Genomic DNA, 10911 nt, shown 5'->3' on the forward strand with positions numbered 1-10911 from the left:
TTAAGCAGCACCCAACTGAGTCCTTGCAAGAAACTTGGGAAAGATTTAAAGGGATGCTAGTAAAGTGCCCTCACCATGGCATTCCAGACCAGATGCTTGGCCAGAGACTCTACATGGGACTAGCAGACAATTTAAAAGCAAATGTGGATGCTTCAGCTGGAGGTGCATTTTTGAGTAAGACATTCACTGAGTGCAACATCCTTCTTGATAAGATGTTGCAAAATTCGGGGTGGATGACTAGAGGTACAACACTGGCACCCATAGTGCATTCAGTTCCTCTTGATCCAAATAATTCGCATGCAGAGAACATGGCCACACTCATGACCCAGATAGGCATATTGACAAAGAAGATTGATGAGATGGGTACAAAACAGGTGCACATTGTTGATACTACAAATGGAGGACTGTGTACACCTTGTATTAATCAGTCTTATGTGTGTTCATGGAGCGGAGAAGGTGAAAATCAAGGGGCAAGAGAAGATATGAATTATGTCAACTACTATGGGGGGCAGAGACATGGAGCACAACAATGGAGACCGCCGAGAAATCAGCAGTACAGGCCTAACATGCAACAGCTTGGGGGTATGCACCCTCAAAACCAAATGGTGCCAGTACCATATCAGAAACCACAGGGCTATCCACAGCAAAATCAGCAGCAATTAACATATCAACCACCTCCTCAGCAAGATAACAACATGATTAAAATCAGGGGTATGCTTCAGCAACTCATTGGGACAAATAATAAAATGCAGGAAAAGTTATCAGTGCATGATTCAGCCATAAAGAACATTGAAACGCAGTTGGGACAGCTGTCCATGGCTCTAAACAACCGCCCTCAGGGAACTTTGCCGGCAGACACAAACATAAACCCCAAGGAGCAAAATCCGAATCAGCTGATGGCAGTAAGTCTCCGGAATGGGAGAGACCTGGACAGAGAACAGGAAATTATACAAGCCAGCAAGGAGAGTACGCCAGCCGCTCCAGTTCCATTAGAGTCGGATGAAACAATAGAACTTACTGAAGTGGTAGTTGAACAGAGTCACGAGGAAAAAGGCAAGGATAAGATGAATGAGCAAGCTGCAGTTCAGGTGACACCTCTTATGCCAGAAAACTCCAACAGAGAGAAGCCAGCAAGCAGTGCACAAAGGGTGATACCTGCACCCTTCCCTCAGAGACTGGTAAAACAAAAGAAGGAAGTTCAATACAAGAAATTCATGGAGATGCTGCGTCAAATTTAGTTGTATATTCCTTTGATGGATGCCTTGAGGGAGATGCCCGGTTATGCAAAGATGATGAAGGATCTAATGTCACGGAAGTTTGATTTTCAGGATCTTTCCACTTGACTCTGACACAGACTTGCAGCGCAGTAGTGACAAGACTGATGGCTCAAAAGATGTCTGACCCAGGTAGCTTCACTATTCCATGCACAATTGGGAGTTATGCCTTTGCAAAGGCATTATGTGATTTGGGAGCCAGCATAAATCTTATGCCGCTGGCTGTGTACACCAAACTGGGCATTGGCAGAGCTAGACCGACTTCGATGCTGCTACAGCTGGCTGACCGCACGGTGAAAAGGCCAACTGGTATTCTTGATGATGTGTTGGTGCAAGTGGAGAAGTTTGTTTTCCCTGCAGACTTTGTTATTATGGATTGCCAGGTAGATGAGGAGATACCTCTCATTTTGGGTAGACCATTTTTGGCCACTGGAAGAGCATTGATCGATTGTGAGACTGGGGAATTAAAAATGAGACTGAACGACGAAGAAGTCATATTCAATGTTCAGTAATCTATGAGGAGACCCGGTGAATATGCTAATTGCTCTCTAGTGGAGGCAGTAGATGTGATCCTGCAAGAAGATGATGTGACCCTGACTGTTAAAGATCCATTAGAGGCATGTCTGACTAATTTAGAGGAGATGGATGGTGAAGGGTTAGCTGAATGAGTCATGGCACTTGAAGGCCAAGGATTCTAGACAAAGGAACCTCAGTCTGAGTCCCTTGAATTAGAAAAAAGGGCTACACCTCCAGCAAAGCCATCAATAGAGGAACCACCTAAGCTGGAGCTGAAGCCACTCCCAGATCACCTCAGGTATGTTTTCTTAGGCCCTAATTCTACTTTGCCTGTTATTATATCATCCGGTTTGCTAGATGTGCAGGTAGAACAGCTCTTACAGGTACTGCAGGAAAGCAAGACTGCCATTGGCTGGACCATGGCAGACATTAAGGGTATCAGCCCGGCCTTCTGTATGCATAAGATTCTCTTGGAAGAAGGGCACAAACCTTCCAGAGAACATCAACGAAGGCTGAACCCGAACATGAAAGAGGTAGTAAAGAAGGAGGTGATCAAATGGTTAGATGCGGGAATCATCTTCCCCATCTCTGATAGCAATTGGGTCAGCCCTGTCCAATGTGTGCCTAAAAAGGGGGGAATGACTGTTGTGCAAAATGAGAACAATGAGTTGATCTCAACTCGTACAGTCACGGGATGGCGAATTTGCATGGATTACAGAAAATTGAACACAGCCACCCGGAAGGACCATTTCCCCTTGCCTTTCATTGACCAAATGTTGGATAGGCTGGCCGGGCGATCGCACTTTTGTGTCTTGGATGGATATTCGGGGTACAATCAGATATCAATAGCCCCCGAAGATAGAGAGAAAACATCCTTCACCTGTCCGTATGGCATCTTTGCCTTTCGGAGAATGCCTTTTGGGCTTTGCAATGCACCAGCGACATTTCAACGGTGCATGTTAGCCATCTTCACAGATATGGTGGAGGATATTATGGAGGTCTTTATGGATGATTTCTTCGTGGTGGGAGACTCATTCTAAGACTGTCTTCACAACTTAAGGAGAGTGCTTAAAAGATGTGTGGAGACAAATTTAGTGCTAAATTGGGAGAAGTGCCATTTTATGGTACAGGAAGGGATAGTCCTGGGGCATCGAGTGTCCAGTAAAGGAATTGAGGTCGACCATGCTAAGGTGGACGTGATTGAAAAGCTACCACCGCCAACTTCAGTTAAGGCGGTGAGAAGTTTCCTTGGACACACCGGATTCTACCGGCGATTCATAAAAGATTTTTCCAAAATTGCTAACCCATTATGCAAACTCCTTGAAAAGGATCAGCCCTTTGTGTTTTCTAATGATTGCAGGTTGGCATTTGAGGAACTGAAAAAGAGGCTGGTGACTGCACCCATCATTGTTGCACCCAATTGGGAGCAACCATTTGAGCTCATGTGTGACGCAAGCGACTATGCCATAGGAGCAGTCTTGGGGCAGCGAAAGGATAAGCTGATGCACCCGATTTACTACGCAAGCAGGACGCTAAGCGGTGCACAACTCAGCTACACTGTGACGGAGAAGGAGATGTTGGCAGTGGTGTTTGCCTTCGACAAGTTCCGATCATATCTGATTGGCTCCAAGGTAATAGTATACACTGACCATGCAGCTCTCAGGTACCTAATTGAGAAGAAGGAGTCTAAGCCGCGCCTGATTCGTTGGGTGTTGCTGTTGCAAGAATTCGAGCTCGAAATTCGTGACCGTAAGGGCACATAAAATCAAGTCGCTGATCATTTATCACGACTTGAAGGAGCTGAAAAATCAGTCAAGGTCGAAGAGATTCTGGAAACCTTTCCACACGAGCAGCTGCTTGCAGCTAGTCTTGAGGAAGCGCCATGGTATGCAGACTTTGCAAATTACCTGGCTTGTGGTATAGTTCCCCATGACCTTTTATCTGCACAAAAGAAAAAGTTTTATCGTGATTACCGCATGTATTATTGGGACGAGCCTTATTTGTTTAGCATATGTGTTGATAATATGATCCGGAGGTGTGTCCCCGAGATAGAACAATCTTCTGTTTTGCAGGCTTGTCACAAATCAGCATATGGAGGACATTTTGGAGGGGTCAGGATAGCTGCGAAAGTGCTAGAGGCCGGATTCTTTTGGCCAACAGTGTTTAGAGATGCATACCTATGGGTGAAGGGCTGTGATGAATGTCAGCGGACCGGGAACATCTCCCGTTTCCATGAGATGCCCATGAACCCGATTCAAGAGGTGGAGGTGTTCGATGTTTGGGGGATTGACTTCATGGGTCCCTTCGTCAGCTCTTTTGGCAAAAAGTACATACTTGTTGCTGTAGATTACGTGTCCAAATGGGTTGAAGCTGTAGCCTTGCCCACTAATGATGCAAGAGCAGTTGTGGGATTTTTGAAGAAGAATATATTCACCCGGTTTGGGACACCAAGAGTGATTATCAGTGCGGAGGCACCCACTTCTGTAATAGAGCCTTCGAGAAGTTGCTTGCAAAGTATGATGTACGCCATAAGGTGGCTACCCCATATCATCCTCAGACTAGTGGGCAGGTTGAAGTGTCCAACAGAGAAATAAAGAGTGTGCTAACCAAGACTGTGAACGCCACAAGAACTGATTGGGCGAAAAAGCTAGATGATGCACTCTGGGCTTATAGAACTGCCTTCAAAACACCAATTGGTATGTCACCATATAAGTTGGTATTTGGAAAGGCTTGCCACTTGCCAGTGGAACTTGAACATAAAGCATGGTGGGCATTGAAACAGCTGAACTTAGATATTGAGGCGGCAGGCACAACAAGAATCACTGAATTGCATGAGCTCGACGAGTTCAGATATCTTGCTTTTGAGAGCACAAAATTGTATAAGGAGAGAATGAAGAGGTTGCAAGACCATAACATTGTTGAGCGACATTTCAAACCTGGGGATATGGTATTGCTTTATAATCAAGATTACGGTTGTTCCCGGGTAAGCTTAAGTCTAGATGGTCTGGTCCATTTCGAATGGTAGAAGTTTTCCCTTCAGGAGTTGTGGAGATTGCCTCAGATAAAGACTCTCACACATTTAGAGTCAACGGGCAGAGATTAAAGTTATACATAGGCATGCAAGAGCCAAAGGTAATATCTGAGATAAATCTGACGGAACCTCAGAGGTCAAGCGAGCCTTAAATGCACTTATCTGCGTCGTGCCGCAACGTTAAATGAGGCGCTGCGTGGGAGGCAACCCACGAATGTTGTTGTAAGTTTGTTCTTGTAATCTCAAAAAAAAAGAAAAAGAGAAGAGATGTGCTAGCCCCGAGACCGCGGCGTGGACCGCGGTCAACCGCGGGACATACTGCCTCAGGTGCTAAAAATCCCCCGCGACCGCGACCAGGACCGCGGTGGACAGCGGAAATCACTGGGGGGATGTACAGTCCACCGCGACCGCGACGAACCGCAGAGCACACTGCCCCCCAAATGAATCCCTACGCGGCCGCGGTGGACCGCGGGGGGTTACCAGGTTTGTATTTTTTTTTTATTTTTTCCGTTTTCTTTTTTTTTTCTTCTCCTCTTCTTTAATTTTAAACAAATCAACCCCCCCTTCACCCAAAAACAACCGACCCCTCCCCCCAAAAAATATNCCCCCCCCTCAAAAACAAACCCACGACCTCTCCCCTAAAATCCCCAATTCCTCTCTCTCTCTAAAACCCTAACTCTCCCCCAAACTCACATCTTCTCCTTCTTCCCTCACAATCACCCCCACCTTCTTCCCCTAAGTATGATTCTGACCCCCCCCCCCTCTCTTTTCTTTTTATTTTTGTTGTATTATGCTAGTTAAATTTGGTTATCTTGTAGTATTAGTGCTAGGATTTTGTTTTGTTTAGATTTTCCTCTTACTTTATAGTGTAATTTCGTTTTTTAGCATATGTTTGGTGAAGGGGCTGTGTATTGAATGTTTGGAATGGTGTTGTTAGTGGGTGATTGTTTGTAGCAAGTGTAAGGTGTGTGGGTGTAGTGAGTATTTGAATTGGGGAAGTTTTCTTGATTCCCATGGGCCATGTATATGAAGATAATTGCCTTGCCCACAATGTGTTTGGGAATTTGCCTCAATGGAGATATAAGGAGATGTTATGACATGGTTGTGGTGAAGTCTGAGTAACCACCCATAGTCACACATTTTGGGCCCGTCCTAATAAGCGTTTCTCTAGTTTGACAGGTACTATGAGTTCATCCCGTAAGAGATGAAACATCGGGTCCTCTGCTAGTAGTCCAGGAGGCTCCTCACGAGCTAGGGGCCAAGCCAGTGCAACTCAGTTCGATAGCACTCGGTTCGTCTCTCAATCAGCTGAGACAAGGTACAATCAGAAAGCTGCAAAGAAGTTACTCCATGAGGTCCATATCGGTCGGACGACATTGGTGAAGGAGTGCCCAAATATGTTTAATGAGTTAAGGAGGTGTCAGCTGGACATCTTCTTTGAGGTTCCAGAGGAGGCCAATATTCAGCTAGTGAGAGAGTTCTATGCAAACTTGCCAGAAAACGAGAATGAGGTTGTGACTGCGCGCAACACCCGGGTTAATGCTTCTATAGTGGTCATCTGCAGAGCGTATCGCCTCCCAACATTCACGGGTGACGATCATTACATCATGTCTCATCGCCCGAGGGTTGACTGGGATAGAATTCAGGAGGTAATCTGTATACCTGGCAGAATGCCCAAATGGGTAGCACAGCCGACGACTCTACACTCACAGTCTCTTACTTGGGAGGCAAAGTGTTGGCTCACTGTCATCAACACCATCTGCTACCAATCCAGCAATACCACTGATAGTTGAATGGGCCACATGCCGCTATGATCTACTGGCTTTATGCCTCACTAAGGGTTTTGATTCGCACGAAGTACTCCATGATGAAATGTTCATTAGATCTCGTCTGAGCCTATCAAGGGCACCTACATCCCTTCCCGCTAGTCCACCCGACTGTGCCGCCTTGCTTAAGGGTCCCTGTGAATCTTTTCGAGTTGATGGGAAGTTACCTCTGAAGGCCCCATTCCGGGCAAAGAAAATAGACTTGAGGAAGAGAGCCAGGTGTGGACCAGTGATGATCCTGCTGATGAGTCTGATGATGATGCTAGGCAGCTGCTGAAGATCAAAGCTCCTCCAGAAAGGGACGAGGCAGGACCATCACAGCCACGCCCGGAGCACTGCATGGCCGCTTTGGAGCAGGAGATGGACTGGGTTTTGCGGAGCTCCAATCGCCGACTTGGGTAACCCGTATTGACTGCGATTGGGCTGAACGATTAAGGTGAAAGTTGGAAAAAAGAAATTCATGGGCTGGTTGAGAGCTCTGGGTCGCGCCTGCAACGTGAACCCAGACACAGTTTCTGACCAAGAGTGAGCCTCAGGGAAGTTCCTTTACCTCACTGTTCTTTACATTTTGAAGCCATGGGGACATGTCCTTATTTTAAGTGTGGGGTGGGGGATACTTCATTGTATGTTTGTAATTGTAACAATTAACTGTTTGCTTTGATTGTTTTGGTGTTAGATTAGTAGTTCATTAGGTAAGTAGAAATAGTAAGTGCTTTGTCCCGACGACGGATCTCTTTCGACGGGGTTCTTGAGGGACTAAGTCGAGAAAAAAAAATAGAATATAGAGACTCTTCCTGATGACGGATCCTTTAGACAATTTTCTTGAGGGAAGTTAGTCTAGAGAAAATACCAAAAAGATTTTTTTTTATTTTTTTAGGTAGTGTAGTAACTCCCCCTTGGTTTTTCTTTGGGCCACGGTTCTTTTCCAAGGGTTTAGCTTGAACCGGGTATAGGTAGATTTTTTGTTTTTTTAGGTTAGGATTAATGGGCGACGAGCTTAAAATCGAAGAAGAAAAACCCTTAGCGCTTTTACACCTGAACACGATAGACGCTAGAGTGTAGCGCTTAGCTTCAAGGGTTGAATCTTATTTAAGTGCCTTAAAAATTGTATGTTTATACCTAACTTGAACACTCAAAAGAGAATGTCTTGATAAACTAATCCGGAGTGAGTCATGTGCTATGTGTGTGTGAGTGTTACCGTATTCTATGCTGTACATTTGATGCCTAGAACTTGCCCTGTGTGTTTGCAAAGCGAAATAGTAGCTTCATTTAGTTTTAGAAGTGATATAGGCATTTCTTTGTTGAACCATACATATAAAGTAAACCCACCTGAATGCATTACATCTTAGTTAAGCCCGTTAAGCCTGTAAGCCTGTTTCTTTGGCAACCACAATGTGAACCTTACCCAATTGTTTGAATAGCCTGCTGTTTGAACCAATTTTCCTCTCACTAAGCACTAGAATGGTATTGAAAATATGCAAAAGCAAAAGTGTGGGGTGGTGGTTTGGTTTTTGAAGTGGAACCATGGAAATAGAGAAAAGGTGCAGAATGTGAAGCATGAAAAGAGAAGCACCACGAAAAAAAATTATAATATATTGTATAGTGATTAATAAGTGGTAGCTTGTACAAATTGCATCAAATGTATGGGGATGTTTAAATAAATATGGTGGAATGTTGGCTGACAAAATGATGATCTTGAAGTTTAATGTAATTGTATTAAAAGTGCTTAGGGAGGCTAGTCACTATATCCAAATATATCCTACCCGTCCCTTAGCCTACATTACAACCAAATAAAGTCCTATTGATCTTAGACTGAGTGGGGCTCGATTAGTCGAGTACTACACTACGGGCAAGCCTATGGTGCATCTTTGTGGCATGTGAATGTTCTTTTTGAAAGTGAGCGAATTCTGTCAATTTTAGTTCCTAATTGTATCACTATCATTATATATGGAATTACTCTCTGTGTGATGTGAGGGCATGTGATTCACAAAGGAAAGGTACGTCTTGACTCTTGTGTCGAGTGGTTTGAGTAAGTGCAAATGTTACGGGGTACGAAAGATTTGATTCTTGAGGTAAAGTTTCCTCACTACTAAGTGTAACTTTTGTACAATGTTCATGGTGTGAGTCGTTGAGGGAAAAGCTTAGGGAAGGAATTTTGATGGAGTGTGGTGAATTGCTCGAGGACTAGCAATAATCTAAGTGTGGGGTGTTGATAGTAGGCTATATAGTTGATATTTACACCTTAATTGCTCATGCTTTGTTGTTGTTTTATAAGGTAAATTGCCAACAAAATGCTTTAAATAGTGTGATTTGGTTTCGCAGGGAATATTATATGTGAGGAAGCAACATGAAGCGTTTGGAGGCAATAATGTGAAGAAAACACCCACTCAAGAAGTACCCGAACACAAAGAGCAGAAGAAAATGACTGGACAAAAGTCCACCGCGACCGCGGTGGACCGCGGTGCTGAGTGCGGAGACAAAACGAAGAAAATAAACGAGGCAGTGTTCACCGCGGTCGACCGCGGTCCACGCCGCGGCCGCGGTGAACTGTTCACGTATCTGAAAATTGGGGGGCCAAAGTGTCAATATGGGGAAACTTTTGTAAAACCCTTATAAGCTATAGAAACTTGCCCAAAATAGTTTAAGCTTGTTTTGAGATTACTTTTGGAGGAAGAACAAGTGTGAGAGATCACCCAAAACATCATACTTCTTTTATCTCTTTTATTTTCTTGCAATTTTTGCATTATGAATAATCTAGTAGTTTTATCCTACGTTGTTATGAGTAGCTAAATCCTTTGTCTAGGGTTTTGATGGAACCTATTGAAGGATGAACTTCTTGATTATGTTAATGTAGATTGCCAGTTTAATCTCTATTTGTTCAACTACGTGTTTGTTGTAGTTAATTGAAAGGATCTTCAATTAGCTGTGCCTATTTAGTGTGCATAACTCGGGAGAGAGTGCATATTTAGGTAGTTGTTGAACAACATCACTCCCAAAGTATTAGCGAGATCTATAACTGCGAGTTTAAAGGCGGGATTAGGGATAACGAAGCCTTGGGTGCAATTTAACGTGAGCTGTAATAAACTAAGCTAGCTAGCGTATCTCGGGAGAGTGCAGTTAGTAAATTATTGTGATTACTCGGGAGAGATTTACAGTAAATAGAGTGCTCATGATTGATAGAGATATGTTGGTTAATTTATATGAAGAATAACCGGAAGTGATTCCATCAATAGGGGAAATCATAGCCTTAGAACCTTCTCATAACTGTTTACAACTCAAGCATATTTAGTTTTCAGCTGTCTATTTACTTTCAGTCTTAGCTATTAGTAATACCATCAACTGTGATTTATAAAGTTTGGGGAAGTTGATTCCATAGAATTGAGTACATCTGAAGAAAGTAACTGATAGGTTAATTCCCTGTGGGTTCGACTCTGGGCCTAAATACCCAGACTATATTTGCAACGTCCGCGTGTCTTTTTCTAAGGCATAGTTGGGCGTGATCACGTGACAAACTTGGTATCAGAGCCTAAGGTTTTAAAGTGTCCTAGGATGTCTCGGAGCCGTGTCTAGTAGAGTCCTTCTTATCGGTGTGTTGTCGACCACATCTATAAGTTGGAGGCTATTTGGACATTTAGGAATTTCACCCTTCTTTGATACTCCAGATCGTGCAGTAGAACCCAAGATAGGGAGATAATTTCCTCGCTATGTCTTACTCTCAAAATGAGTAATCTTGAAACCATAATCCACGAGTTTGAAGCAGTAAGGAGGGAATGACCCCAACACTGAATCTGAGGGAGATTGCCCAAGAGTTTGTTAGAAGAATGTATCGAGCCATGGAGGGATTGGTAGAACTTGTTGCTAAGGGGAGTACCCTTGTTCCTATTAATGTCTCTGCACCACCAGATCATGTAGTATATCAGTATTTACCTACGTGCGTTAAGGATGTGGAGTCGAGGGGTATCGGTTAAGCTATTGCCCTATCAACCTAAAGTCACCAGGTAAGTCACTCCTTAGTACATCAATATGAACAACACAAAAGTTCTACTTGTTGTATATGTACATCCATAGTGAAGAGTTCTCATAAACATGGTCTTAACAAGATGTTGAATCACAAAACATTGCATGCACCTACTCTTTGAACGAGACGTATTATTCATGAAACCTCCTGATCACAGTTCTCTTACTTACAGCCTCCTATGGAATTGAGCTCTATAATTATGTTCTTGAATTGAGTTATAACACTATTAATACTTCCCACTTGCTT

This window comes from Nicotiana attenuata, unplaced genomic scaffold, assembly GCF_001879085.1.
Source record: "Nicotiana attenuata strain UT unplaced genomic scaffold, NIATTr2, whole genome shotgun sequence".
Taxonomy (NCBI): domain Eukaryota; kingdom Viridiplantae; phylum Streptophyta; class Magnoliopsida; order Solanales; family Solanaceae; genus Nicotiana; species Nicotiana attenuata.